At 37.1% G+C, this 27,853-nt stretch overlaps 1 long non-coding RNA gene across 1 annotated transcript; it reads right to left on the bottom strand.

Moving 5' to 3' along the window:
* Positions 1-27,853, bottom strand: LOC145531902 (uncharacterized). Its single transcript, XR_014072844.1, has 2 exons — positions 27,783-27,853; positions 1-3,140 (listed from the first exon to the last, which is right to left on the bottom strand). It is a non-coding gene; the product is annotated as an uncharacterized LOC145531902 (long non-coding RNA).

Below are 27,853 nucleotides of genomic sequence, written 5' to 3' on the forward strand. Positions count from 1 at the left end.
ATTTCTGTAGCTTCCTCCATGTTTATTTTTGTTAAATTGATGGAGTTACCAAATGGTGGCAAAAGGGAGAGGAACACACACTTAGGACTCAACCCTGAGCTTTGACCCTGTTGTGAGCTGGGGAAAGTCTCTTCAACTCTCTCAAACTAGATTTTCATCTTTGTAAAGTTGAACAATCCCTAATCTTACCTCCTCTGGAGCTGCTGTGAGCATTGAGTTTATGACTCTAAAATCTCTCCAGAGTCTTTTTTAAAACAGACTATAATACAGTTATTGTTGCTGTTATTACTACTTGTGAAAAGAATAGAATTTGGCAGCATTTGGCACCACTTTGATAATACTCAAATATGCTGGTACTTTTATAACATAAAAATCTCAAAATCATTAGAATTTACCTTATGATAGTGATTTCTTAATTCCATAATTTTAAAACCTGAACTAACTAAACTCTAGTGCTGCTTGTACAGTTCATCTACTTCCAAAACACAGGTGAAAACAGGAATTGTTATTCAGTAACTAAGTCATATCTGACTCTTTGCGATCCCTCAGACTGTAGCACAGAAGGCTCCTCTGACCTTCACTATCTCCCAGAGTTTGCTCAAATTCATGTCCATTGAGCTGGTGATGATATCTAATCATCTCATCATCTGCCATCCCCATCTCCTTTTGCCTTCTATCTTCCCCAGCATTAGGCTGTTTTCCCATGGGTCAGCTCTTCGCATCAGGTAGCCAAAGTATTGGAGTTTCAGCTTCAGCATCAGTCTTTCCAATGAATATTCAGGACTGATTTCCTTTAGGATGGACTTGTTTCGTGTCCTCGCAGTCCGAGGGATTCTCAAGAGTATTCTCCAACACCACAATTCAAAAGCGTCAGTTCTTTGGTCTCAGCCTTCTTTATAGTCCAGCTCTCACATCTGTACATGACTACTGGAAAAACCATAGCTTTGACTACATGGATGTTTGTCAACAAAGTGATGTCTCTGCTTTGTAATACACTAACTAAGTTTGTCATCGTTTTCCTTTTAAGGTGCAAGTATCTTTTAATTTCATGACTGCAGTCAGCACCCACAGTGATTTTGGAGCCCAAGAAAAAACTCTGTCACTGCTTCCACCTTTTCCTACTCTATGTGCCGTGAAGTGATGCGACTGGTTGCCATTGCCATGATCTTAATTTTTTTAATCTTGAGTTTCAAGACAGGTTTTCACTCTTCTCTTTCACACTCATCAAGAAGCTCTTTAGTTCCTCTTGGATTTCTGCCATTAAAGTGGTATCATCTTCATATCTGAAGTTGTTGATATTTCTCCTGGCAATCTGGATTTCATCTTGTGATTCATCCAGCCCAGAATTTTGCATGATGTACTCTGCAAATAATTTGAATAAGCAGGATAACAATATTTAGCCTTGTTGTACTCCTTTCCCAATTTTGAACCAGTCAGTTGTTCCGTGTCTGGTTCTAACTGCTACTTCTTGACCTACATACAGATTTCTTAGGATACAGGTAAGGTAGTCTGATATTCCCATCCCTTGAAGAATTTTCCACAATTTGTTGCTGTTCACAAAATCAAGGGCTTTAGTGTGGCAGTGAAGCAAAAGTAGATATTTTCCTGGAATCCCCTTGCTTTATCCATGACCCAATGAATATTGGTGATCTGGTCTCTGGTTCCTCTGCCTCTTCAAAATCCAGCATGTACATCTCGAAGTTCTCAGTTCACATACTACTGAAGCCTAGCTTAAAGGTATTTGAGCATAACTTTGCTAGCGTGTGTGTGTGTGTGTGTGTGTGTGTTTGTGTGCGTGTTAGTCACTCAGTCGTGTCTGACTCTTTGCAACCCCATGGACTATAGCCCTTAAGGCTCCTTTATTCATGGAATTCTCCAGGAAAGCATACTGGAGTGGGTTGCCATTCCCTTCTCCTTCTAGCATGTGAAATGAACACATTTGTAGTGTAGTTTGAACATTTTTTGGCATTGCCTTTTTGGGGGGTTGAAATGAAAACTGACCTTCTCTAGTTCTGTGGCCACCATTGCATTTTCCAAATTTGCTATCATATTGAGGGCAGCACTGTAACAGCAACCTCTTTCTGAATTTTAAATGACACAGGTGAAATTCTGTCACCTCCACTAGTTCATAATAATGCTTCCTAAGATCCATTTGACTTCAACATCCAGGATGCCTGGCTCTAAGTGAGTATCCACACCATTGTGGCTATCTGGGTCATTAAGACCTTTCTTGTGTAGTTCTTTTGCATATTCTTGCCACCTCTTCTTAATCTCTTTTGCTTCTATTAGATCCTTATCATTTCTGTGCTTTATCATGTCTATCTTTGCATGAAATATTCCCTGTCTCTAATTTTCTTGAAGAGATTTCTAGTCTTTCCCATCCTATTGTTTTCCTTTATTTCTTTGCATTCTTCATTTAAGAAGGCCTTCTTATCTCTCCTTGTTATTCTCTGGAACTCTGCATTTGATTGAGTATATCTTTCCATTTCTCCCTTGCCTTTCACTTCTTCTCTTTACTCAGTTATTTGTAAATCCACCTCAGATAAACACTTTGCCTTCTTGCATTAATTTTTCTTGGTGATGGTTTTGGTCACTGCCTCCTATAAAATAACTCCATCCATAGTTATTAAGGCACTATGTCTACCAGATCTAATCCCTTGAAATTATTCATCACCTCCACTGTGTAATCATAAGGGATTTTAATTTAGGTTGTACCTGAATGGCCTAGTGGTTTTCCCTACTTTCTACAATTTAAGCCTGAATTTTACAAAAAAGAGCTCATGATCTGAGCCACAGTCAACTCCTAGGTCTTGTTTTTACTCACTGTATAGAGCTTCTCCATCTTTGGCTGCAAAGATCATAATCAATCTGATGTCAGTATTGACCATTTGGTCATGTCCATATATAGAGTCATCTCTTGTGTTGCTGGAAAAAAGATGTTTACTATGATCAGTGTGTTCTCTTGATAAAACTCTGTTAACCTTTGCCCTGCTTCATTTTGTACTCCAAGGCCAAACTTGCCTGTTACTCCAGATATCTCTTGACTTCCTATTTTTGCATTCCAATCCCCTAGGATAAAAAGGGCATTCTTTTTTTTTTTTTGGTGTTAGTTCTAGAAGGTCTTGTAGGTCTTCATAAAACTGAAAATAAGAATTATTTACACATTAATCAATTTCTTAAATGTCAGATATTTTTCTCATTACAGAATATAAAAATTAAAGAAAAAAAAGTTCCTCATTTTTTACCAGACTTTATCATTAGTTAAAATAGGCCATACTGTCCTAGAATTTGGGGTTTCATGAACTACTAATATTTTAAAAATAAATTGTGTGTGCATGCTTTTGGCCAAGTAAGGATATTACACACATACACACGAATACACACAAGCTCTATATTAACTATTAAAGCCGCTTTCTAAAAAATAAAGGGCAACTTAACCTATAAAATATCAGACTAAAGGAAAGTTCTTAAGTTTGAGTAAATGTTTTATGAAAGACCACTTAACTTTTTTTTCTTCCAATTTCACTCTGATCCATTGGCAACCTTCCTACAATTACGTGTCCACAGACAGCCTTTTGGAAGCCATTGAACTTGTGGGTACATTAGGAGTGAACCTCCTCTCTCATGGGAGGTGTTTGACACTCTGTACCAAAGGTTCCTGTCCCTTCCATAAACTGCCTCCTTTGAGCCTCCCTGTTCAAAAAGGTTTATTTGTATCTTGCTGCCACTGTTTCTTGTCACAGAAAATTGTACTTATCCCTTTTAGATTCTTTCATACGTTATACAACCAGTTAGCATGTAAATTCCCATCTTTGTGTGGCTGCTCTTGTCCAAAATAAAGGAAGGAAATACATGACTTTCAGAGGTTTCTTTTGTGTTGGCTAAAAAGTTCATTCGAGTTTTTCCATAAAAGCATATAGAAAAACTTGAATGAACTTTTTGGCCAACCCAATATTTAATAAAACTAAAAGAAAGTAATACTGATTCCTTTTAGAACAAAGACAATTCAGAGAAGAAGAATCTGTAAAGTACTGTGTCTCCTTTATCTTCCATTTGAAAAGAGAAAATGGAAATACCTCTCTTTGTTTTGCCTTTCCCCTTTAAAACTTACCATATATTTTGGGAACATGTTCTCTGAGAACTCTGATATGAAACATCCTTCACACAAAAATTATCCATCTAGCTGTATGATTCAAAACTTCAACATTCAAAAGAAAAATAAAAGAATAGTTTAATCTGGGGAGAGAATTCAGCCTTCACTTAGGGAAAGAATTTAAAGAGGAAATTAAGTCTCTTTGGAAACTGAATGAAGTCATGGACTGAAAATGTCCTTCAGTAAATGTAAGGTGTTAAAAATGAAAGAAAATAAGAGAATAGTTCTAAAAATAGGTATCTCTGTCCCCTTCCCCGCATCACCTTGATCCCACTAAGTAACTTCTTTCTGTTCTACTGTTCTTCAGAGGGATTCCACATGCAGGGCATTTCTTATCACACACATGCAGTCCTCAAGGTCACGCCCTGCAGTCATTTTTCTCTGCCTCTTAAAGTAATCTGCAGAACTGGGTGTAGTCCATGTCTGCTGGTTCTTCATTATTCTCTATCCCAAAAGGTCAACCATAATATGGAACATCTTGAACTTAAAAAAAATGATACTCAGCCTAGATAACCAGCTGTGTGCAAAGTAAAACAGCCCAAAATAGCATTTTTTTTTCTCCCAACAGCAAGGACTGATACTAAATGCAGCAGAGGAGGTACTCAGTTTCCCCTCTGAAATCCCCCCAAAGGGCTTTCAAATTGCACTAAGTCACTCAAGTTTCACAAGTTTTAACAAGATTCCTTAACTCCAACAAGAATTAAGAGAGAAATGAATGCTTTGCTCTACAACTTCAGCCTCTGGTTTTTCCCACCAGCATAAATCTTCAGAGGACTTCTGATAATTTAACTAAACAGACTGGCTAGTCAGAGAACAAATTTTTTTTTTCCCTTGAAAAAATTACCAGAAACCATTTCATCACATTTTCCCTCTTATGAGCAAGAATTTCCTCAGTTCCTGTGAGGGTGAGATAAAATAAGGGCATACTGGACAACTGAGAAATGTTAGAAAGCATCGTTGATATTTTGGTCAATATGAGGAAACTGGTCATTCTTAACAGAGACCTGCAAACTGTTAAATGGTGGCCTGGGCTCTACTCCAGGGCACAATGTTAATGACAGTTCCTCCACACCGATAGCTTAAAGATTCTCACTACAGATAAACAACGTGAATGAAGTCTTTCTGAAGTGGGATCTATTTCTTATATATAAATTTTCTTGTACAAAAGATAATAATAACAATGTAAAAGTCTGTCAGTCTTCCCAGTTCTTCCCAATGGAATATATGATGACTTTTTTGGCTTGATTATCAAAGTTATCTTGCATTTCTATCACCCGACAAACCAAACCCAAATGGACCTGAACATTAGTTTTGAATACACCTTATCATTTTCCTTATTTGAACAAGACATTGTTCATATGAATATAGAGAAAGATATCCTTATCAACATAATAAGCCTCTATATGTAAACAGCAGTAGGTTAGCAAAATCCACAAATAACAGACCACAGTATGCAGAGTCAGCAAATCACTTGAGCCCACTATTTCTGGTTGAACACACCTTACAAGAACCCTAGCTGAGATCAAATACTACTTTTATCTTGCACATCTGGCTATATTCCTGATACACAGCAGAACTTCCATAAGTGCTAACATTTAAATTCTATGAAGATGAGTCTATCATATGGACCATCATAGCAGAGAGACTAGCACACATTGTGATTAATTAAATATGTATGATGCAAATGGATTATCGAGTACATGAATGAATGACTGGGTGGTTTGAATTAACTAATTAGTGAACAAATGCAAAGATATTCCAAGTAAAGGTGATGTCACAGAAGCAGTGGTTAGTAGAATATAAAACTTGGTAGGTAGGGTTGACTGTTACTGGCCTTAGGAAGCCATTAAATAAACATTCTTGAGGGAAAAGCAGGTTGTTGAAATTGTTTTTTTTTTTTTTTTGAGAAATATTGAGGTGTTGTTTTACATGATGGGTTTGAGCAAGGGTTCAAGGTAGGAAGAGTCAAATATATCTATGCTGCTGCTGCTAAGTCGCTTCAGTCGTGTCCAACTCTGTGCGACCCCATAGACGGCAGCCCACCAGGCTCCGCCGTCCCTGGGATTCTCCAGGCAAGAATACTGGAGTGGGGTGCCATTGCCTTCTCCGAAATATATCTATAAGATTTAATTCAAAAGAAGTAGGTGAAAAACATTAACTTCCAAGTGGTTCTCATTTTTCTACTTCTCACTCTCATTAAGGCTGTTTAATTATCTTCTTAGTTTGGTTTTTTCTCCTTCAGTTTATTCTATACTTTTCCACTAAATTTATCTCCCTAAATTCCAGTTACTTTTCTCCCACAAACCTAATCAGAGACCTTCAACTGTCCTTCACTTCCTGATACACCATGTTAAAACCCTGAGTTCAGTATTGAAGGCTGTCAATATGGTGCAATGAAAGAAGTTCTACACTGATGTCAGGAAAAAGAAATTCAAGTCCATTAGGATCAACCCCTTTCTAACTAGACAATTTCTAAGGACTTTTCAGACTTAGTATTTTATTTATTTTTAAATCTTATCTTTGAGAACACTCACTCTATATGCAATCTAAATCAGTGCTTCTTAAACTTCACTGTAATGTCTGAATCACATAGAATCCTGTTAAAATGCAAATTCTGATCTGGTGAAACTGTAGTAAGGCTGGAGGTTTCTGCATTTCTAACAAGCTCCCAGGTTACTAATGATGTTTCTGGTCCACAGATCCACTTTGAGTAGCAATGCCTGTATGGCTATACTGTAGCACTTCGTGTTATCAAAGAACATCTATTCTTTCTTTCCAAACTTTGCCAAATTTCCTAATCAACTTAGAATGTTTTCTGATTCATATTCACCTGTCCACAACTGTCTCATTCTTCATAATCAATCTTATTCCAGATAAAACACTGTGTTACCAATAACGCTCTTCTTAATCCAATCTTTTATTCACACAGAAAGTCATCTTCTTTTATACGATTTCCTCTCAGTCTTTGTGTTTTGCCTATAGCGTCATGAAAAAACATTTGTAGTTATTTATGTATGTGTTTTGTCTCTCCTTCTAGGTTGTAAGACTCCTTAGGATTCAAATGATAACTACTTCTCTGACTAAAGAGTAGGAGGAAGAGCATTCTGAAGAGGGGAATATGGTCACACTAGTAAATGTCAAGGAAATCCAAACCTAATTCATCTGACCCCAACACATTCTCTTCTATTGCACCTGGCAGGCACTGTAATATGCACCCAAACAGAGCACCTGACACATTGCTGGATTTCAATCACTGTTTATGAAACAGAGCAATGTGACACTTCTGTTTTTTGCATTCTTAACTTTTAGGTGTTAGTAAACAGCTCAGTAAAGAAGTTCTTCTTCATCTAGAACTTGAGAGGTTAGGAGACTGATGCAGATCAGGGGAGCTGACAGTGATCCATTTAGAAACTGTCTTATTCTACCAGCAGAGCAAAAGTAATGTATTCACCTTCATCAACTCAGAACATTTGTATTCCTTGAGACAGTGCAGTAAAGAAATACATATAAATGCCCTTTTAAATCACTGGATCCTATACTCTTCAGAGTCGGAATATTATATAAAGGCAAGAAACCATTTAATGTATTTTTTTAGAGTAATGCCAATTACATTTAAAACACTAAAAATTAGGGCAACATGATGTTATACAAATCATGAAAAAAATGTATTGCATTTGTAACTCATCTTTATTCCATAACCTATTTCTTTTGCAATACCTTTTATTACTTGAGATTTATAGGCTCATTTCTCTGTGAGGCTCATGCAACAACACACATCGATGTATCTGCCTTTAATCATCAAAGGGCAAACATTCAGGTCAGACATCAGTCGTTTGCTCAATTCATCTGGATTAATGAAGACCTAGATCTTGCATTCAGCATACACAGAAGGCAATGTGAAGTATGTCTCTAAGTCAGTCATATCAACTGACTCTTGAACTTGTAATGCCCAGATTTATGTCTTCCATGTTCTTAAATCAAAACATTGTTGACTATTGCAGTAAAAAGATATTTCCCCAGCTGTTATTCCAGCAATAGCTTTGTTAGTTTTCACAGAATAACTAACCAGTAAACTTTTTCACATTTCTTATTATTTACAGATTTGAATCTGAGGTGAGGCTCCTTTGGGCAACTTTGAATGGTGTAAATACACTCTTTAGCAGAAGTGAATCTTACTGTCTCTGATGGCTCCATCCCAAGCACATGGTCTTAGAATATGAAAGCTGTGGAATGCCTGCAGAGGCTGCCCAGTGAAGTAAAATCACTGTACTGGAAATTATCCTCTCAAAGCACATAGTTTAGAACATTGAATTCTTACAATCACCTTGTGAAATCAGCAAAGTAGGCAACACTATGTCCAACAAACATGTACGCAAATTGAGTATCTCTGATTTGCCCAAGGTTCAAATGTTAGAAACACCAAAACAAAGGTCATGCAGACTTCCTTTATGGTAGACTATGATTTTTTAAGATAATAGTGGGCCTTTTTTAAGTTATTATTTTAAGATAATAACCAGGAAGAAGTCAATGAAAGGGTAACATATTTTCATAATGACCTAAAAAATTTCAGAATGAATTAAATCCTTGGGAAAAAATAGAATTTTCTTAGCTGTTAAGATGACTGTGGGAATGAGTTAATGAATAAGAATTTAGTGCATCCTTGTTGAAGACAAAGAAGAGAAATGATCTGCATTATCAAGTCCTCTGATGCACACCTGAAAGTTCAATTCATCTGCTCAGCTTTACTCAGTGTCTCAGAAGCTTCTAGTAAGGAGCCTGAGATGACAAAATACTCAAACTGGTAGTTATTGAAAATGTATTCAGATCAGGTTGGTCTCCAAGTAGACATCTGATAAAATGTTTCCTCCAGTGATTTCAACATTGGTACCTTAAAAACAAAATCAACATACAAGAAGTGATATACTAAAGAGCATAAGAGTATAAATTCAAATTGCTTGTTGGAAAGGTATATAAACTCTCTAGGGACAAAATTTGCAATCTGTAAGATGCGATCTGTAAAATCTGTAAAACTATTAAAGCAAATTCACGTACACACAACTCTTGTGTTTTGTCTGGCAGATGCTCAGTGTTGAATGCATGTTAACCTGCAGCTTTACTTAGACCTCTAACTATCTTCTACATGCCCCTAGAACTGAATCAATGGTATCTATCCTAGAACAAAATACCAAAGGAAGAGAATCAGAGTTCACCAAATACTTTCCCCTCTGCATTGTTGGAGAACTGTCAAAATTGTCCCCAAGGAAGGAAGGGAGTCTGTCATAACTATTAACTGTAAATAGTACTCTGTAAAAAAAGAGAGAGAAGTTGAGAGAAAGTAAATTTGAATTTAAAAAGTTGTATAGAATTTGATTGCCTCTTCCAGGACAAGAGAAATTACTTTTCCAAGAGGAGCTCAGAAAAAAACAGAAATAAAAAATGAAACAAAGCAAACCACAGATTTCAAAGGGAAAATATATTTATATTAGTCCTTCAAACCTATTTTATCATTTCTTTTCCACTTACTATATTAAAGTAAGTGGCAACAGAAGACAACATTCTAGGAATAACTATTTTCTCCTATGATGTGATCAAGTCTTTTGGCCAGCAAAAGACCCTATGGTCACTGGAGAAGTTAGCACTAATGTTGGCAAATGAGATTTATCTCATTTTGAGGAGCAGTATAGGAAAATGCTTGAGTTCCTTGCTTATAATATAGAATGTCATTCCTGAATAACTGGTTTTGCAATTCTGCTCTAGGCTTTTCAGATGCTGTGTGCATAGTTTGCTCATTCTTTAGAGATTTGATTCTGACTTATTTTTGAAAGCATCCCATGCCATTACAGAGTAGAAAGGGGAAAATGGAAATTAGAGGTAGATCCAGGAAGAATTAATCTTAGAAGACCAGGAGATTTTGTTTATTTGAGATGTACTCCTTAAGCAAAGAGTACATTTATTTAAGGAGTCTGAAAAACTTGGCAGTCTCTTCCTAACGTCCTTTTGCTTTGCTCTTCAAGGAAGAATGCTACCAGCACGTGTTTAGGTTTTCTTAGCCAAGATATGTGCACTAAAGCAGAATGTTTTATAGTGTTTGGAAGATTGAAATAATTCCTCTATGTTCTATAAATTAGGGTCCTTCAGTGGTAATGGTCAAATTGTCAACATTAGTTGGATCATAGAAAAAAGCAAGAGAATTCCAGAAAAACATCTACTTTTGCTTCATTGACTACGCTAAAACCTTTGACTGTGTGAATCATAACAATCTGTGGAAAATTCTTCAAGAGATGGAAATACTAGAACACCTTACCTGCCTCCTGAGAAACCTGTATGCAGATCAAGAAGCAACAGTTAGAACCAGACATGGAACAATGGGACTGGTTCCAAACTGGGAAAAAGAGTGCATCAAGGCTGTATATTGTCACCCTGCTTACTTAACTTCTATGCAGAGTACATCATGCAAAATGCCAGGCTGGATGAATCACAAGCTGGAATCAAGATTGCCGAGAGAAATATCAATAACCTCAGATATGCAGATGACACTACCCTTATGGCGGCAAGTGAAGAGGAAATAGAAAGCCTCTTGATGAAATGAAAGAGGAGAGCGAAAAACTTGCTTAAAACTCAACGTTCAAAAACCAAAGATCATGTCATCTGGTCCCATCAGTTCATGGCAAATAGAAGGGAAAACAATGGAATCAGTGACAGATTTTATTTTGGGGGGCCCAAAAATCACTGCAGACGGTAACTAAAGCCATGAAATTAAAAGAAGCATGCTCCTTGGAAGAAAAGCTATGGCCAATCTAGACAGCATATTACAAAGCAGAGACATTACTTCGCCATCAAAGTTCTATATAGTCAAAGCTATGGTTTTTCCATTAGTCACATATGGATGTGAGAGTTGGACCATAAAAACAGCTGAGCACTGAAGAATTGATGCTTTTGAATTGTGGTGCTGGAGAAGTTGAGAGTCTCTTGGACTGCAAGGAGATCGAACCAGTCAATTCTAAAGGAAATCAGTCCTAAATATTCACTGGAAGGACTGATGCTGAAGCTGATGCTCCAATCATTTGGCCACCTGATGTGAAGAGCTGACTCATTGGAAAAGACTCTGATACTGGGAAAGATTGAAGGCAGGAGGAAAAGGGGATGACAAAGGATGAGACGGTTGGATGGCACCACTGACTTGGTGGACATGAGTTTCAGCAAGCCCTGGGAGCTGGTGATGGACAAGGAGGCCTAGCATGCTGCAGTCCATGGGATCACAAGAGTCAGACACAACTGAGAGACTGAACTGAACTGAACTGAGTTGAATGATGATATAGTGATGATGAAACAGTGTTTACTAACTAAGTATTTGGAGCCAAGTAATACCAACATCTCATTTAACCCTCATGAAAATCCAATGATATGGTGTTATTGACTTCATTGTATAGGTGAGGAAAGTGATCAAGGAATCATGATACAAAACATGGTACAGATACTAACAGGTACAGAAAAAATAAGCCATCATTTGATGCCCCACAGCTAAAACTTCAAAGGTGTTTTTCAAGTGGTATGACGATTGAGAATACATCAAATGAAATTGTGATTATCAATGACTGGTCAGCCTGCTTGTAAATATACCACCAATGACCATAGCAGCTTCTTGGTTGTTGCTCAGTAGCTAAGGTGTGTCCAACTCTGCAACCGCATGAACTGAAGCACTCCAGGCTCCTCTTTTCTCCACTATCTCCCAGAGTTTGCATAAATTGAAGTTCATTGATCAGTGATGCCATCTAAGCATCTCATCCTCTGCCATCCCCATCTCCTTTCGCCTTCAATCTTTTCTAGCATCCAAGTCTTTCCAATGAGTCAGCTCTTCACATCAGCAGTCCAAGCATTGAAGCATCAGCTTCATCAACAGTCCTTCCAATGAATAGTCAGGGTTGATTTCGTTTAGGAATGGCTAGTTTTATCTCCTTGGAGTCCAAGGAACTCTCAAGAGTCTTCTCCAGCACTACAATTTGAAAGCATCAATTCTTCAGCCCTCAGCCTTCTTTATGGTCCAACTCTCACATCCATACATGGCTACAGGAAAAATCATAGCTTTGACTATATGGAATTTGTCAACAAAATGATGTCTCTGCTTTTTAATACACCATCTAGATTTGTCTTAGCTTTCCTTCAAATGGCAAGCCTCCTTTAATTTAATGACTGCAGTCACCATCCTCAGAGATTTTGGAACCCAAGAAAATAAAGTCTGTCACTGCTTCCACTTTTTCCCTTTCTATGTGCCACAAAGTGATGGACCTGGATGTCATGATCTTAGTTTTTTTTAATGTTGAGCTTTAAGTCAAGTTTTTAATTCTCCTTTTTCTCCCTCATCAAGAGGCTTTTTAATTCCTCTTCACTTGCTGCCATTAGAGTGGTATCTTCTTATCTGAGTTCACTGATATTTTTCCCAGCAATCTTGATTCCAGCTTGTGATTCATCCAGCCTGGCATTTTACATGATGTACTCTGCACATAAGTTAAATAAACAGAGTGACAACATACCTCCTTGTCATATTCCTTTCCCAATTTTGAACCAGTCTGTTGTTCCATGTCCAGTTCTAACTGTTGCTTCTTGACCCACATACAGGTTTCTCAGGAGACAGGTAACACGGTTTGGTATTCCAATCTGTTTAAGAATTTTCCACAGTTTTTTTGTGATCCACACAATCAATGGCTTTTGTGTTGTCAATGAAGATGCTTTTCTGAAACCGCTTTGCTTTCTCCATGATCCAACAAATGTTGACAATTTGATCTCTGGTTCCTCTGCTTCTTTGAAACCAAGTTTGTACATCTGCAAGTTCTCAGTTCAAGTACTGCTGAAACCTAGCTTGAAGCATTTTAACCATCCCCTTCATAGATCACAATCTTGTCATGACAAAAGACCTTGTTTAGTAGCTTCTTTGCTAGATGCCAATCACTATAATAACAATGACAAAAATGTTAAAATAAGGCTTACTGTAATAAACTGTCTGCAATATTTCCCCTCTCTCATATTTCTCTTGTGATCCTTTTAGTTTCCCCTTTTTACATTGATGACCATCTATTACCTATTTTCCTTTATGAATACATTTGCATGTAGATAATTAATTATTTCTATTCTTTTAGTTAATGACTATGCTCCCCACACTGCACATTTAATAATCACAACTAATTTACTTTGCAACTGGAAGTTTGTGCATCTTAATCTCTTTTACTTATTTTTTTACTTCTCTATCTCCCAGCTCTATGGCAGTCATTTTTCTGTATATCTATAAATCTGTCTCTGTTTTGTCATATTTACTTCACCTGTTTTGGTTTCTAGATTCCACATATAATTGAAATCAGACAGTATTAGTCCTTCTCTGTCTGACGTTTTTCATTTAGCATAATACTCTCGAGGTCCATCCATGTTGTAGCAAAGGGAAAAATGTTCATTCTTTTTTATGGCCAAGTAATATTCATCATATATTTGCACATCTTCTTTATCTATTCATATATTAATGAGCCCTTGGGTTGTTTCCATCTCTTGGCTATCATAAATAATGCTGCAATGAACATAGAGATACATATATCTCTTCTAATTAGTGTTTTGTTTTTCTTGTGATAAATAACCCAGAGTAGAATTATAGGATCCTATGGGCTTCCTTAGTGGCGCTCGTGGTAAACAACCTGCATGCCAATGCAGAAGACACAAGAGACGCAGGTTCAATCCCTGGGTGGGGAAGATCCCTTGGAGGAGGGAATGGCAACCCACTTAAGTATTCTTCTCTGGAAAATCCCATGGACAGAGGAACCTGACTGGCTATAGTCTACAGGGTTGTGAAGAATCTGAACATGACTAAAGCAATTTAGCACAGAACATATGGTCATCCTATTTTTAATTCTTCAGGAATCTCCATACTGTTTCCCAGAGTGGCTCTACCAACTTACATTCCCTCAAGCAGTGGATGATGCTTCCATTTTCTTCATATCCTCCCCAACACTTTTTTCTTGCTGTATTTTTGAGAATGGATGTTCTGACAGGTACAAGGTGATATTACATTGTGATTTTGATTTGAATTTCCTTGATTATTAGTGATTTGGGGCAACTTTTCATGTGCCTATTTGCCATCTGTATGTCTTTGGGAAAAATGTCTATTCAGATCCTTTGACCATTTTTTTTCCCAATATATGCTTTATTCCAAATATTTGTTTTATGGAGTTATAAATATTTGCTTTTAATTACCTATATTTTATAATTTCCTTGCATTTACTTTTATGATTAACATTGTATTTTTTTGTTTTTTTAATTAATTTATTTTTTATTGAAGGATAATTGCTTTACAGAATTTTGCTGTTTTCTGTCAAACCTCTACATGAATCAGCCATAGGTATACATATATCCCCTCCCTTTAGAAACTCCCTCCCATATCCCTCCCCATCCCACCCCTCTAGGTTGATGCAAAGCCCCTGTTTGAGTTTTCTGAGACATACAGCAAATTCCCGTTGGCTATCTATTTTACGTATGGTAATGTAAGTTTCCATGTTACTCTTTCCATACATCTCACCCTCTCCTCCCCTCTCTCCATGTCCATAAGTCTATTCTCTATGTCTGTTTCTCCATTGTTGCCATGTAAATAAATTCTTCAGTACCATTTTTCTAGATTCCATACAAATGTGTTAGAATACAGTATTTAACTTTCTCTTTCTGACTCACTTCACTCTGTATAGTAGGTTCTAGGTTCATCCACCTAATTAGAACTGACTCAAAGGTGTTCCTTTTTATGGCTGACTAATATTCCATCGTGTATATATACCACAGCTTCTTTATCCATTCATTTGTCGATGGACATCTAGGTCACTTCCATATTCTAGCTATTGTAAATAGTGCTGCAATGAACAATGGGATACATGTGTCTCTTTCAGTTTTGGTTTCCTCAGGGTATATGCCTAGGAGTGGAATTGCTGGGTCATATGGTGGTTTTATTCCTAGTTTTTTAAGGAATCTCCATACCATCTTCCATAGTGGCTGTATCAATTTACATTTCCACAAACAGTACAAGAGTGTTTCCTTTTCTCCACACCCTCTCCAGCATTTATTGTTTGTAGACTTTTTGATGAGGGCCATTCTGACCAGTGTGAGGTGATATCTCATTGTAGTTTTGATTTGCATTTCTCTAATAATGAGCGATGTTGAGCATCTTTTCATGTGTTTGTTAGCCGTCTGTATGTCTTCTTTTGAGAAATGCCTATTTAGGTCTTTTTCCCACTTTTTGATTGGGTTGTTTTTTCTTCTGGTATTGAGTTGTATGAACTGCTTGTATATTTTGGAAATTAATCCTTTGACAGTTGTTTCATTTGCTATTATTTTCTCCCATTCTGAGGGTTGTCTTTTTACCTTGGTAATAGTTTCCTTTGCTGTGCAAAAACTTTTAAGTTTAATCAGGTCCCACTTGTTTACTTTTCTTTTTATTTCCATTACTCTGGGAGGTGGGTCATAGAGGATCTTGCTTTGATTTATGTCACTGAGTGTTCTGCCTATGTTCTCCTCTTAGAGTTTTATAGTTTCTGGTCTTACATTTAGGTCTTTAATCCATTTTATCTTTGTGTATGGTGTTAGGAAGTGTTCCAACTTCATACTTTTACATGTAGCTGTCCAGTTTTCCCATCACCATTTATTGAAGAGGCTGTCTTTGCCCCATTGTATATTCTTGCCTCCTTTGTCAAAAATAAGGTACCCATAGGTTCATGGGTTTATTTTGGGGCTTTCTATCTTGTTCCATTTGTCTATATTTCTGTTTTTGTGCCAGTACCATACTGTCTTGATGGCTGTAGCTTTGCAGTATAACCTGAAGTCAGGAAGCTTGATTCCTCCAGCTGCATTCTTCTTTCTCAAGACTGCTTTGGCTATTCAGGGTCTTTTGTGTTTCCATATGAATTGTGAATTTTTTTGTTCTAGTTCTGTGAAAAATGCCATTGGTAACTTGATAAGGATTCCATTAAATCTGTAGATTGCATTTGGTAATATAGTCATTTTCACAATGTTGATTCTTCCTACCCAGGAACATGGAATATCTCTCCATCTGTTTCTGTCATCTTTGATTTCTTTCGTTAGTGTCTTATAATTTTCTGTGTACAGTTCTTTAGTCTCCTTAGGTAAGTTTATTCCTAGATATTTAATTCTTTTTGTTGCAAAGGTGAATGAGATTGATTCCTTAATTGCTCTTTCTGATTTTTCATTGTTAGCATAGATAAATGCAAGTAATTTCTGTGTATTGATTTTGTATCCTGTAATTTTGCTAAATTCATTGATTAGCTCTAGTAATTTTCTGATACTATCTTTAGGATTTTCTATATACAGTACCATGCTTTGACCATTTTTTAATCAGGTTGCTTGATATATATTTTTTTACTTAGGTTGTATGAGTTATTCGTATATTTTGCATAGTAACCCTTTATCATATATATCATTTGAAAATGTCTTACCCATCCAGTAGGTGGTCTTTTCATTTTGTTGATAGTATACTTCATTGTGCAAAAAAAATTTAGTTTGATGTAGTTCCATTTCTTTACTTTTGCTTTTGTTTCCCTTATACGAGAAGACAGATCATAAAAATTATTAATAAGATCAATGTTAAATAGCATATTGCCTATGTTTTTTCCATACATTTTATGGTTTCAGGTCTCACATTTAAGTTTTTAACCCATTTTGAATATATTTTTGTGCATAATTTGCCAGAGCAACACAGTTTGATTCTTTTGCATGTAACTGTCCAGTTTTCCCAACACGGTTTATGGATAGTATATATCTGCATTGTCTTTGTCATAGTTTAATTCTCACATAAGTGTGGGTTTGCTTTTGGGCTCTCTCTTCTGTTACACTGATCTGTTTGTCTGTTTTTGTGCCATTACCATAATCCTTTGATTATTGTGACTTTGTAATATAGTTTGAAATGAGGAGCATGACACCTCCAGATATGTTCTTCTTTCTCAAGATTGACTATTCAAGGTATTCGGTGTTTCCATGCAAATTTTAGAATTCTTTCTTCTAGTTCTGTCAAAAATGCCCTTGCTATTTTGATAGGGATTGTTTTGAATCTGTAGATTGCTTTGGGTGGTATGGTCATGTCAACAAGATTTATTTTTCCAGTACATGAGCATGGTGTATCTTTCCATCTGTTTGTAACTTCTTAAATTTCTTCCATTAATGTCATAGCTTTCTGTGTACAAGTCTTTCCTTAGTTAGATTTAACTGTAGGTATTTTACTCTTTTCAGTGCACTTATAAATGGGATCGTTTCCTAAATTTCTCTGATAGCTCATTGTTAATGTATAGAAATGCAAAGATTTCTGTGTATTAATTTTGTATCCTGCAGCCTAATTAAATTTATTCATGAGCTCCAGTAGTTTTTTGATGGTGTCTTGAGGATTTTTTTTGTATAGTATCATGTCATCTGCAAACAGTGATAGTTTTATGTCTTCCTTTCCAGTTTGGATTCCTTTTATTTCTTTCTCTTCTCTGTTTTACTGTGGCTAGGACTTCTAATACTATGATGAATAACAGTGGTGAGAATAGCTAACATTGTCCCATTGCTAATTTTAGAGGAAATTGCTCTCAGTTTTCACTGTTGAGTATGATGTTACCTGGAGGCTTATCATAAATGCCTTTATTATGTTGAAGTATGTTTCCTCTATACGAAATATGCTGAGTTTTTGTTATAAATTCATATATTGAATTTTGTTGAAAGCTTTTTCTGCCTCTATTGAGACAATCATGTAATTTTTATTCTTTTCTTTCTTAATGTGCTGTCACATAGAATAATTTGTGGATATTCAGCCATCCTTGCATCCCTGACAATTAACTAAAATTTTCTGAGTTATTATTTGACATGAATCTTAGAGAAGTATCTTGCCAAAGGTCACTACCTAATAAGTAAGGGAACATGTATTTGAATGAAGGCTCTCATATCTGAACTAGATAATATCCTTCAGAAAAGAGCTAAAATTTAGACATTAAAAAGATTTCCAAGTTAGAAAAATGATGGCAAGCATTGGCTCCAAAACTGCAAAATTATTCTCTCTCTATCTCAGACACACAGACACACACACAGACACACAAACACACATACAACACTTCTCTTACATACAAACATATTAGGCTTCACATGACACTCCTTTTGTGATTCTCATTCCATCTCAAGAATTTGTTTGTGTCCATTTTAGCAAGATTCTGGAAAAACAAATATTTTCATGAAAATAAAAGTGCAATTATAGTAAAATAGGATGGGAAAGATTCTCGTAGTATATAGTAGTGACCTCAGGGGAGGAGAAGAGCATCAGTGAGTGAAGCTGAGATAGTATAGACTAAGTAGATGTCCACAAAGAGGCATTTCCAGGCTGCTCTACAATCTGAGATAGATGCATTGCTTATTATGTCCACCCTTCCCCAGTGGTACACCACATTCTTCTCCCCAGTCATCTCCAAAGGCTTTTATGCCGATCTTGAAGCCCCTCTAGCCTCTTGTGAAATCTCTAATTTTACAATTGCCAGAGCACTTGCAATCATCTTATCATGACTGATTTTGGCGCATCCTACTTCCACTTTCCCATTCTAGTTTCAGAACTTCAAGTGTAATGCCAGTGTCTCATACCATAGCCACATTCTCCACTGAGCCTTACATATGGCATGTACTTGATAAATATTTATAGATAGTAGATATCTGAGGCCTATGCCCAGTGGTCTTCTAGCTAATTTAGTAACTCTTCCCATATTTCCTTAGGCATAAACAAAGACAAGTCAGCAGGAATCAACCATAAGTATGTGATTGAATCAATCTGATGGCAGAAGTTGATCTTTCCAAATGGAAAATAGTTCTGAATTTCTGTTAGTTATCTTTTCCATTCTCCATATGTGCCAATTATTTTTTCCACTCACATACATATTTTTTGTGACCTTTAAATGGATGTCAGGAAACAATCCACAAAATACAGAACTGCCAAAATACTCAGGTGTTTCAGGAGTGAGGAGAATTGTCTTAAAGCAGATAAATTAGCATAAGTGTTGCCTTGATCTTTATTCACAAGGGTGGATATAAAGAATAAAATACATATCCAGGTAATAATGATTGGTTCAAGACAGAACAAAATTTTTACACAGATCCTAGATTTTGCAATTACACATGCTCCTAGAGAAACCTGGTCTCACTCCTTATATAACTCAGCCTTAGTTTGATACTGGATTCTTCAATCCAAAGAGCATCCCTTTTAAATATAACATGATAATGGTCTAAGTGGAGGTACCAGAGTACTCAAGAGCTTCTAAAAAGTGTGATTCATAACTTTTCTGTATTTAAAAATAGGAATGAATAAACTACTACAGTAAATTAATGACAGAGCTAGAAATGAAATTCAGGTCTTCAGGGTCTACTAAAAACAGCTCTTCTTTTGACTCTGTTACTATATCTCAGCCTCCCAAACACAACCTTGATGTTTGATCAGCCCATATTTTGGGAAATGCTATCTGATGGACCCTTCCAGTGCTCAGTTCTGTTCATAGGTTTATTGGTATCCTCTTCTGAAAAGGGCTTCCCTGGTGGCTTAGAGGGTAAAGCGTCCGCCTGCAATGTGGGACACCCGGGTTCATTCTCTGAGTCAGGAAGATCCCCTGGAGAAGGAAATGGCAACCCACTCTAGTACTCTTGCCTGGAAAGTCCCATGGATGGAGGAGCCTCTGAAGCTGCAGTCCATTGGGTCGCAAAGAGTCGGACACAACTGAGCGACTTCACTTTTTTCTGAAAAGAGATGTCTCTTGGTTCTGGGAAGCTTAGATCTTCACCAAGTAAATCCTTGGTAGATTATGACCATATCATTTTGCATATCAGTCATATGTATTACCATCTTCAAGATTAACACAATTGTCTATGTACCACAACTTCTTTATCTTTTCATCTGCTGATGGACATCTAGGTTGCTTCCATGTCCTAGCTATTGTAAATAGTGCTGCAATGAACATTGGGGTACATGTGTCTCTTTCAATTCTGGTTTCCTCAGGGTACATGCTCAGCAGGGGGATTGCGTGGTTGTATGGCAGCTCTCTTCCCACTTTTTAAAGAAATCTCCACACTGTTCTCCATAGTGGCTGTACTAATTTGCATTCCCACCAACAGTGTATGAGAGTTCCCTTTTCTCCATACCCTCTCCAGCGTTTATTGGTTATAGATTTTTAATGATGGCCATTATGACAGGTGTGAGATGGTATCTCACTGTGGTTTTGAACATGATAGAATATTACTCAACTATTAAAAGGAATGCATTTGAATCAGTTCTAATGGGGTGGATCATCCTGGAGCCTATTATACAGAGTGAAGTAAGTCAGAAAGACAAATACTGTGTATTAATGCATATATATGGAATTTAGAAAGATGATACCAATGATCCTACATGAAGGGCAGCAAAGGAGAAACAGATGTAAACAGCAGACTTTTGGACTCAGTGGGAGAAGGCGAGAGTGGGATTATTTGAGAGAGTAGCATTGAAACATATACATTATTATATGTAAAACAGATGACTAGTGAGAGTTTGATGCATGAAGCAGGGCACTCAAAGCCAGTGCTCTGGGACAACCTAGAGGGATAGGGTGGAGAGGGAGGTGGAAAGAGGGTTCAGAATAAGGGAGATGCATGTGTACCTATGGCCGATTCATGTTGATATATGCAAAACCACCACAATATTGTAATTTTCCTCCAATTAAAATAAATAAATTAATTTTTAAAAGATTAATTAAAAGTAATTAATTAATTAAAAATTTAAAAGTAAAAAAATTTAAAAATTAACAGTGATTAATTAAAAGTAATTATAAATTTACTTGTTGGGAAACTACACCCTGCATTACCACATTTAAGCCTTTCATAATTTTCTTGTACCTATAGACACAGAGAGAAGGAAATGGCAACCCACTTCAGTATTCTTGCCTGGAGAATCCCATGGACGGAGGAGCCTGGTGGCTATAGTCCATGGGGTCGCAAAGAGTCAGACAGGACTGAGCAACTTCACTTTCACTTTCACAGACACAGAACAATTCTGAAGCCTAGGTGATCAAAATTTCAAAATAGTTTTTTAAGTTTGTTTTCCTTAAAAATATACAATTAATTGTAAATGCTAATATAAACATTAATTCCATTAAAAGAAATATTCCTTTTCTTTAGAAAGATAGCTAACTGGAGTTTTACTAAGAAACAAAAAAGTCTGTATATAATGTACAAAATTTACTACAACTACTAGCCTACACAATCAATTTTTAATCAATCAAGGGCTTGTAAGTGAGACATTAAGATCAGCAGTTCAGTTCAGTTCATTTCAGTTGCTCAGTCATGTCCGACTCCTTGCGACCCTATGAACTGCAGCACGCCAGGCCTCCCTGTCCATTACCAACTTCTGGAGTTTACTCAAGCTCATGTCCATTGGGTCAGTGATGCCATCCAACCATCTCATCCTCTGTCATCCCCTTCTCCTCCAGCCTTCAATCTTTCCCAGCATCAGGGTCTTTTCAAATGAGTCAGCTCTTCGCATCAGGTGGCCAAAGTGTTGGAGTTCCAGCTTCAACATCAGTCCTTCCAATGAACTCAGGACTGATCTCCTTTAGGATGGACTGGTTGGATCTCCTTGGGACTCTGAGGGACTCTCAAGAGTCTTCTCAATGCCACAGTTCAAAAGCATCAATTCTTTGGTGCTCAGCTTTCTTTATAATCCAACTCTCACATCCATACATGACCACTGGAAAAACCATAGCCTTGACTAGACAGACCTTTGTTGGCAAAGTAATGTCTCTGCTTTTTAATATGCTGTCTAGGTTGGTCATAACTTTCCTTCCAAGGAGTAAGTGTCTTTTAATTTCATGGCTGCAGTCACCATCTGCAGTGATTTTGGAGCCCAGAAAAATAAAGTCAGCCACTGTTTCCACTGTTTCCCCATCTAATTGCCATGAAATGATGGGACCAGATGCCATGATCTTAGTTTTCTGAACCCATTAAGATCATGAAGGGCTTTTAATATAGTCATAGGTCTATGATCTTAATCTGGATGCCTGAAAGTCACATTAAGCAACGAAAATCATGAAAAATTACACATACAACACAGAATCAGATATCAGTTTTCTCCTTTTAAAAAAACTGGCAACACTAGGTTTACAGTCCCACAAATCTACCAATTTTGTAGAGCTGATATATTTTGAATATGTCCAGGCTGTACCATTCCCAACTGTCTTAGAGGCACTGGTGTATGTAAACTGCCTAAGCCCAAGAAGCACTTTAGTATGGGACCCTATCATTGTTTATATGTTTGTATTATGCACTTATGTATATATGTTTGTATATGCTTATTTTATTTTGACATGGAACCGATCTTCTACATTTTTTACTTTCATGCCTAAACAGTATAACTAACCCTCTTTTGTAGTCAAGATACTGTACTTTTCTTTGCTTTGTGCTGAATCTGAAAAATAGCCAAGTAAATATGCAGAAGGCGTAAGCCTGAAAGGGGTCAGTGGCTTTGAAGCAGCCCATAACTGTTTACCCTGGCATCATCTCACCGTGAAGAGTTTTCCTACTATTTTCTGGAAGCATTCTAACATACGGCGTTTTTCTGGTTTTCAGATTCAAACGCATTCTAGTGTAACCACCTGTGTATGCAATTGATTTGGTTTTAACTTTGAGCTTCATCCCTGAACCAGACCTGGCACCTGCAGAAGAAAATACCAGGGGTGAAAATAGAGCGAGTGGGGCCACAGAATAGTATAATATCCTCCCACTGTGGTTCAAGGGGATGCTGTTTCACAGTGTACATTTCATCTCACGAGACTCCAGACAACAGAAGAGCTAGACAAAAGGAAAGCATGTGATGGAGCAGTATTTATATTGCAATCTTTCCAACATTTCAGAAGGCAATGGCTTACAGATGTATACCCTCCAATGACATTTACACTTCTATTGTTTTCTTAACCTCCTTCCCCATCCTATTACAAGATTCTTTTCTTGAAAAAGATTGCAAACTTCCCTGTGCTTTTCTGTGATAAAAAACACATTTCCTCCTGATTACAAGGGAAGGACATGATGAACTATATGATAGGCCAAGTGTTAATGTAATATCAGCTTCAGAAAATGGAATACTTTTATGGTTACTTAAGCATTTGTATTTCATGCCATAAATTCTTCCCTGTCTGAAACAGACCACTTAACCCAGTCTTAGAACATCAAGCTGCTAATTTACACAGTATTCTGACAGGAAACCATCTACAGTAATGAATGCATGGTAGGAGATTTTAACAGAAGCCCATCTGGACTTTTAACTTTTGAAAGCAATTTCTTCTTAATAATCTATTAAAGAGAGATGCCATAAAGATGAGTTACCATCACTTGGTCATAAATTTCAAAAAAGTTTTATACAGGCCCTCTTATTTTTTTCAACATTTTTCACCCATTTTCAGTGACTGAATTCATCAACATTTAACTTAGTGTCTTGCTGACGTAATACTACTCTTGAATGGTTTAAAGTGCTCTTAAGGTCAAAGTTTTTGCCTTTGAGAAAGGGTATCTGTTTTGAACACATGCTTTCTATTAATTTCGACCTCCAGATTCCTTTATGATGTAGTATGTCTTCTTCGAAAAATCAGATTTGAGAGGTTTTCATTTCAAGATTTTTTCCGAAATAATGCTTCACTGACTGGTTAATACTCAAATAATAAAAATGAAAGTCTGATCATTTGGCAAATTTGAAACTTTTGATGTTGACCAGAATTATTTTGCATAACTCAAAAATATGAGCATCAGATTTCTTTCTGTCCTCTAGCTCTTTGCTCCTTCAAGTATTAGTTCAAATCACCTTCTCAGAGAGGCCTTCCTGATAAACCGTTTTTTATATTACATACTTGCCCCTTCCCCAGCTATACTGAGTCCCCTTCTTCACTTCATTTCATTCTGACAAATAGTGCAATTGTTTATTTCATTTATTGTCTTTCTTTACCTATAAGAATCTGAGCTCCATGAGAACAGGGTTTTTTCATCAAGTTTTCCCAGTTCTGTGTCCCAAGAGCATAGAACGATGCATGACACACAATGAGTGTTGAAAACGTTTGTTGAATAAATGGATAAACAAGGGGAGATGATTAATTTTGCAAATAAAGAAAAATAAAGCAATCATGACAGACTAAGAACAAAGAATGGTGCAAGACACATAGTAGGTGCTCAAATATATTTTTGTTAAATGAATGATAAGTTGTATACAAGAATAATAAAAATTTACAAAAAGCTCACAACAATTAAAGTAAAGATGAAGGAGCTGGGATAATTATACTCCCAATATCTGAAGATAAGCTACTTGAGACAATTAAGCTACTTGAGACAATTATGAACACTGAGTTTTCTTTTCAGAGTAAATTTGCTAAGGAAAAAAAAGAAAGAACACAGAAATTCAAATGGAGAAAATGTTTTCATGTTAAAACAATGTTTCAAACCTGCCTAAAGTATTTTTAAATATGACTGCCAAAAGACTTTACTCACTAAAAATGATTAAGAATGTACATAAACTTTTCCTAAAAAACTGAAAATAGTGCTACCATGTTGTTGTTCAGTTGCTCAGTCATGTCCGACTGTTTGTGACCCTATGGACTGCAACCCACCAGGCTTCCCTGTCCTTCACTATCTCCTGGAGCTTGCTCAAACTCATGTCCATTGAGTCGGTGATGCCATCCAAACATCTCATCTTCTGTCCTCCCCTTCTCCTCTCACCCTCAATCTTTCCCAGCATCAGGGTCTTTTCTAACGAGTCAGTTCTTTGCATCAGGTGGCCAAAGTATTGGAGTTTCAGGTTCAGCATCAGTCCTTCCAATGATCTTTTCAAGAAAATTAGAGATACCAAGGGAACATTTCATGTAAAGATGGGCTCGATAAAGGACAGAAATGGTAGGGACCTAACAGAAGTAGAAGATATTAAGAAGAGGTGGCAAGAATACAAAGAAGAATTGTACAAAAAAGTTCTTCACCGCCCAGACAATCATGATGGTGTGATTACTCACCTAGAGCCAGACATTTTGGAATGTGAAGTCAAGTGGGCTTTAGGAAGCATCACTAAGAACAAAGCTAGTGGAGGTGATGGAGTTCCAGTTGAGCTATTTGCAATCCTAAAAGGTGACGCTGTGAAAGTGCTGCACTCAACATGCCAGCAAATTAGGAAAACTCAGCAGTGGCCACAAACTGGAAAAGGTCAGTTTTCATTCCAGTCCCAAAGAAAGGCAATGCCAAAGAATGCTCAAACTACTGCACAATTGCACTCATCTCACACGCTAGTAAAGTAATGCTTAAAATTCTCCAAGCCAGGCTTCAGCAATACATGAACCGTGAACTTCCAGATGTTCAAGCTGATTTTAGAAAAGGCAGAGGAACCAGAGATCAAATTGCCAACATCTGATGGATCATCGAAAAAGCAAGAGAGTACCAGAAAAACATCTATTTCTGCTTCATTGATTATGCCAAAGCCTTTGACTGTGTGGATCACTATAAACTATGGAAAATTCTGAAAGAGATGGGAATACCAGACCACCTGACCTCCCTCTTAAGAAACCTGTATGCAGGTCAGGAAGCAACAGTTAGAACTGGACATGGAACAAAAGACTGGTTCCAAATAGGAAAAGGAGTCCGTCAAGGCTGTATATTGTCACCCTGCTTATTCAACTTATATGCAGAGTACATCATGAGAAACTCTGGGCTGGAGGAAGCACAAGCTGGAATCAAGATTGCCGGGAGAAATATCAATAACCTCAGATATGCAGATGACACCACACTTATGGCAGAAAGTGAAGAAGAACTAAAGAGCCTCTTGATGAAAGTGAAAGAGGAGAGTGAAAAAGTTGGCTTAAAACTTAACATTCAGAAAACTAAGATCATGGCATCCGGTCCCATCACTTCATGGCAAATAGATGGGGAAACCGTGGAAACAGTGGCTGACTTGATTTTTCTGGGCTCCAAAATCACTGCAGATGGTGACTGCAACATGAAATTAAAAGAAGCTTACTCCTTGGAAGGAAAGTTATGACCAACCTAGAGACCATATTAAAAAGCAGAGACATTACTTTGCCAACAAAGGTCTGTCTAGTCAAGGCTAAAGTTTTTTCCAGTGGTCATGTATGGATGTGAGAGTTGGAATATAAAGAAAGCTGAATGCTGAAAAATTGATGCTTTTGAACTGTCGTGTTGGAGAAGACTCTTGAGAGTCCCTTGGACTGCAAGGAGATCCAACCAGTCCATCCTAAAGGAGATCAGTCCTGGGTGTTCATTGGAAGGACTGATGTTGAAGCTGAAACTCCAACACTTTGACCACCTGATGCGAAGAGCTCACTCATTCATTGGAAAACACCCTGATGATGGGAAAGATTGAGGGCAGGAGAAGGGGGCGACAGAGTATGAGATGGCTGGATGGCATCACCGACTCAATGGACATGGGCTTGGGAGGACTTAGGGAGTTGGTGATGGACAGAGAGGCCTGGTGTGCTGCAATTCATGGGGTTGCAAAGAGTCGGACACGACTGAACGACTGAACTGGACTGAGCTAGGTTTGTCATAACTTTCCTTCCAAGGAGCAAGCGTCTTTTAATTTCATGGCTGCAATCGCCATGTGGAGTGGTTTTGGAGCCCAAGAAAATAACGACTGTCACTGTTTCCATTGTTTCCCCATCTATGTGCCACGAAGTGATGGGACCAGATGCCAGGATTTTCGTTTTCTGAATATTGAGTTTTACACCAGCTTTTTCACTCTCCTCTTTCACTTTCATCAAGAGGCTCTTTTGTTCCTCTTCACTTTCTGCCATAAGGGTGATATCTTCTGCATATCTTAGGTTACTGAGCACTAACATATGATCCAGTAATTCCATGCCTGGGTATATACCTGGAGGAAACGAAAATACAGATTTGAAAAGATATGTTTCCTCAATGTTCCTAGCAGCACTATTGCAACAGCCAAGACATGGAAACTAAATATTCATTAACAGATGAATGGATAAAGAAGTTATAGTATGTGTGTGTATATTAATATTCCTAATACAAAGGAATATTAGTCAGCCATAAAAAGAGTGAAATTCTGTCATTTGCAGCAATGTGAATGGACTAGAGAATGCTATACTTAGTGAAATGTCAGACAAAGACAAATACTATATCATATCACTTATATGTGGAATCTAAAAATAATAGAAACAAATGTATAGAGCAAAACAGAAACAGAATCACAGATATAGAAAACAAATTACCAGTTACCAGAGGGAGAGGAAAAGAGATAGGGTAAATTAGGGATATGTGATTAAGAGATACAGACTACTATGTATAAAATAGATAAGCAACGAGAGTGTATTGTACAGTAGAGAGGATTATAGACATTACTTTATAATAGCTTTTAATGGAGTACAATCTGTAAAAACACTGAATCACTATGCTGTACACTTGAAACTAACAATATTGTTAATCAACTATACTTCAACAAAAGAAACTGTATATAAAGGACAAAGAAGGAAATAAAATCACCTATAGTCACATCCTTCAAATTCCAATTCTATAAAATTTGCTCATATGAATTATACTTCTGATATTTTTCTGTAAATCTTACATGAAACTGCTAGTAGTGGCTCAAATGGTAAAGAATCTCCCTGCGATGCAGGAAACCTGGGTTGGATCCCT

Source organism: Giraffa tippelskirchi, chromosome 13 (genome assembly GCF_054371585.1).
Source record: "Giraffa tippelskirchi isolate mGirTip1 chromosome 13, T2T-mGirTip1v1.2.pri, whole genome shotgun sequence".
Taxonomy (NCBI): domain Eukaryota; kingdom Metazoa; phylum Chordata; class Mammalia; order Artiodactyla; family Giraffidae; genus Giraffa; species Giraffa tippelskirchi.